This window comes from Oratosquilla oratoria, chromosome 32 (genome assembly GCF_046742065.1).
Source record: "Oratosquilla oratoria isolate Oo_2021 chromosome 32, ASM4674206v1, whole genome shotgun sequence".
Taxonomy (NCBI): Eukaryota; Metazoa; Arthropoda; class Malacostraca; order Stomatopoda; family Squillidae; genus Oratosquilla; species Oratosquilla oratoria.
The window spans coordinates 25439121-25443107 of NC_134808.1; positions in this window are offsets into that span (position 1 = coordinate 25439121).

The following is a 3987-nucleotide window of genomic DNA, read 5'->3' on the forward strand; positions in this document are numbered from 1 at the left end:
CTATTCCCGCGAGGTGGGAAGTGGAAAACCCCTGCTAGGGAAAGCCCTGTCGGTTGCGGCAAGCCGATGTTCAAGTCGCCTCCCCGCGTGGCCAGGGCTGTCGCGAACCAAGGCCAGAAGCACTCAGCGGGTTCCGGGAATCGAACTCACGATCACCTGCTCATGAGTTCGACACGCCACGAGGACAAACGATGACGTCATCATTTGAAGGACAAGACCATCAGTTTTATTTTAATCAAATTAATTATCTTTTATAAATTTTATGTACAGGAGCAGATGACCTATTGGTTCATGAACAGGCTGCACTTGAACCCACAGTCGGAATAAAAGGGAACTTAGAAGAAAGTATAACTTCTATATTGCTGCTAATAGCAATAGAACTCTTCAGGAAAGTACTTTTCTGAAGTTATATTTTCTTCTAAGTTTCCTTTTATTCCGACAATGGGTTCTTCGTGATTATTATTTACAAATGTGCTACTACATTTTTTTATTGATATATATATATATATATATATATATATATATATATATATATATATATATATACATATATATATAAAGAAAAGATGGTAACTTCCGTCCAAATGATAACAAATAGAAAACGAAATATAAAGAAGAAAGCAGAGACCATGAATTTGAAACCGAAGAACATTGGAACAAGAAAAAAGATTAAAGTAATTTAGATTAGGCAGGAGGAGTAGGAGGAGGAGGAGGAGGAGGAGGAGGAGGAGGAGGAGGAGGAGGAGGAGGAGGAGGAGGAGGAGGAGGAGGAGGAGGAGGAGGAGGAGGAGGAGGAGGAGGAGAGGAAGAAACTTTCAGTTTTCCTTTGAGTGTTCTTTACCAAAAGAGGGCTCGGAGACCCGGGAATGTTGGTTTCAATGAGATCCAAAGACCTCCAAAGACCTCCAAAGACCTCCAAAGACCTCCAAAGAGCTCCAAAGACCTCCAAAGACCTCCAAAGACCTACAAAGACCTACAAAGAGATCCAAAGACCTCCAAAGAGCTCCAAAGACCCCCATAGACCACCATAGAGTTCCAAAGACCCCAAAGACCTCTAAAGACCTCCAAAGACCTCCAAAGACCTCCCAAAGTCCCCAAAGACCTCTAAATATCTCCAAAGACCCCGAAAGACCTCCATAGCGCTCCAAAGACCCCCAAAGACCTCCATAGAGCTCCAAAGACATTCAAAGACCTCCAAAGGCCTTCAAAGAGCTCCAAAGACCTCCAAAGAGATACAAAGAAAATGTCTGTCCAAAAAACTTATTTTGGGACATAGGCATCGCGAGAGACAAGAGGACATGAAGCCATGTGTCCGAAAAAAGGGTTTTTGGCTTATTACTTGGGAAATGAGGTTGGAACTAATCCCCGTTAACGTTGGCGGCTGTGGCACGGTCGGCTGATGCCCTGCCTCTTTAGTACAAAGCCCCAGGTTCGAGCCTCCCTCCCCGGCGACGCCCGCCAGCGCTGCAACTCGATCTCTTCAATTCAGATTAATTTATTTAGTAAAACGGATTTATTTGTCGCTAACCAGAGCAAACTGCCTAAAGTTTGACTGGATTAAACGAGATTACTTGTTGTTCTTAACCTCTTTTGTGTCCTTTTGCATTGTTTTTGGCCCGAGCCGTGTGGCGGAAGATGGGAGGACCCCTTATCCACGAGGAGCTAAAATGGAAGAAAAAGACCTTTTGGTAGATATGTATGTATATATGTATGTATATATGTATGTATATATGTATGTATGTATGTATGTATGCACGAACGTACGTACGTATGTATGTACGTACATAGTTATGTATGTATGTATGTATGTATGTATGTACGTATGTACGTACATATGTATGTATGTATGTATGCATGCATGCATGTATATATATATGTATGCATGTATGTATGTATGCATGTATGTATGTATTATGTATGTATAGATGTATGGATGTATGCATGTATGTATAAACGTACGTACGTATGTATATATATATTTATATATATATATATATATATATATATATGTATGTATTTATATATGTATGTATGTATGTATGTATGTATGTATGTATGTATGTATGTATGTATGCATGTATGTATGTATGTATGTATGTATGTATGTATGCTCCTATGTATGTATGTTCCTATGTATGCATATGTGTATGCAAGCGGTGAATATGATCAAGCATTTTGTTTTGATTAGCATTATGTGATTTCATTAAAAAAAAAAGTCTCCTCTTTTTCATCTTCTCTTTTTCTTTTCTCTTTTTCTTCTCCTCATTCTCTGTCTACTCTTTCTCATCTTTCTGCTCTCTTTCTTCTCTTTCTATTCTCTCATCTCTTGCTCCTTTTACTCCTTTTTCTCTCTTTCCTTTCTCTTCTTTCTCTTTCTTCTCTCTTCTTGTCTCCTCTCTCTTCTCTTGCTCCTCTTTCTCCTCTTTCTTCCCTCTCGTCTCTTTTTCCTTTTACTCCTCTCTTTTCTCTTTCTTCTCTCTTCTTTCTCTTCCCTCTCCTCATTCTCTTCTTTCTCCTCTTTCTCTTCTTTCCCCTCGTTCTCCTCTTTGTCCTCTTCCTTCCCTTTCTCCTCTTTTTCCTCTTCTTTTTCTTTCACCTCTTTCTCCTCTTTCTCCTCTCTCTACTCGTTCTCCTCCTTCTTCTCTTTCTTTTATTTTCTTTTTTTTTTGTCTTTTTCTCATCTCTTTCCTCTTTCTCCTCTTTCTCCCTCTCCTCTTCCTCTTCTTCCTCCTCCTCCTCTCTATCCTTCTCTTCCTCTTCCTCCTCTCTTTCGTCCTCCTCCTTCTCCTCCTCCTCCTCCTCTTCCTCCTCCTCTTCCTCCTCCTCCACCTCTTCCCCTTCTTCTTCTTCCTCCTATCGTCTCCTCCTCTTTCTCTTCTTCCTCTTTCTACTTTCATCTTCCCCTCCTCCTCCTCCTTCCATGCTCCTCCTTCTTCTCCTCTTCTTCCTCTTCCTCCTCCCTCCTCTTCCTCCTTCTCCATCTTTCTCCCTCTCCTCCTCCTCCTCCTCCTCCCCTCTCCTCCTCTTCCTCCTCCTCCTCCTCCTCCTCCTCCTCCTCCTTTTTCTTCTCTCTCCATCTTCCCCTCCTCCTCCTCCTCCCCCTTCTCCTCCTCTTCTTCCTCCTGAATTTATATCCAAGCTTCATTACTGCCCCGAAGTTGTACAGTATCCCAGCTTCCTTATGGTCCAAGTTATATCCCAACAGCTTGATTACCTCTGACTTTATCTCCCAGCCTCATTATTTCGCCTCTCAATCTCTCTCTCTCTCTTTCTCTCTCTCTCTCTCTCTCTCTCTCTCTCTCTCTCTCTCTCTCTCTCTCTCTCTCTCTCTCTCTCTCTCTCTCTCTCTCTCTCTCTCTTTCCTGTTCTTCTCTCTGTTTCTATATGTAAGCAAACAAATGAATCTATGAATAAAAACAAATGAATAGATGAATATATAAATAAAAATACGTGATAGATAAATCAATAAATGGATGAATAATTGAACATATAAATTCATTGATGAATTAACTAATAAGTAACTTAGCATATAGATAAGTAAACAAATAAATAGATAGATTCACACATTAATCTATCGTATGATATGCTGTTTATTCATTAAATCTATTCCGGCTTATTACAAGCGATTTTATTCAGAGTGAGTGAGAGAGAGAGAGAGAGAGAGGGGGGGGAGGAAGGGAAGAGAGAGAGAGAGAGAGAGAGAGAGAGAGAGAGAGAGAGAGAGAGAGAGAGAGAGAGAGAGAGAGAGAGAGAGAGAGAGAGAGAGAGAGAGAGAGAGAGAGAGAGAGAGTAGGGATTAGGACTTTGTATGCGCTCACTGTTCCTGTCTTTCCTTTACTCAGTGTAAGAGAGCAAAACAATCCACAGATTCTTATCAGAGCAAAAAAACGAGTTATCTTTGATAAGAATAAGCTTTCCCCTCTCCCACTCTCCCACTCCCTCCCGTTTCTTCCCCTTCGGGGGTGAACGGGATCTTAGTAGATCGCG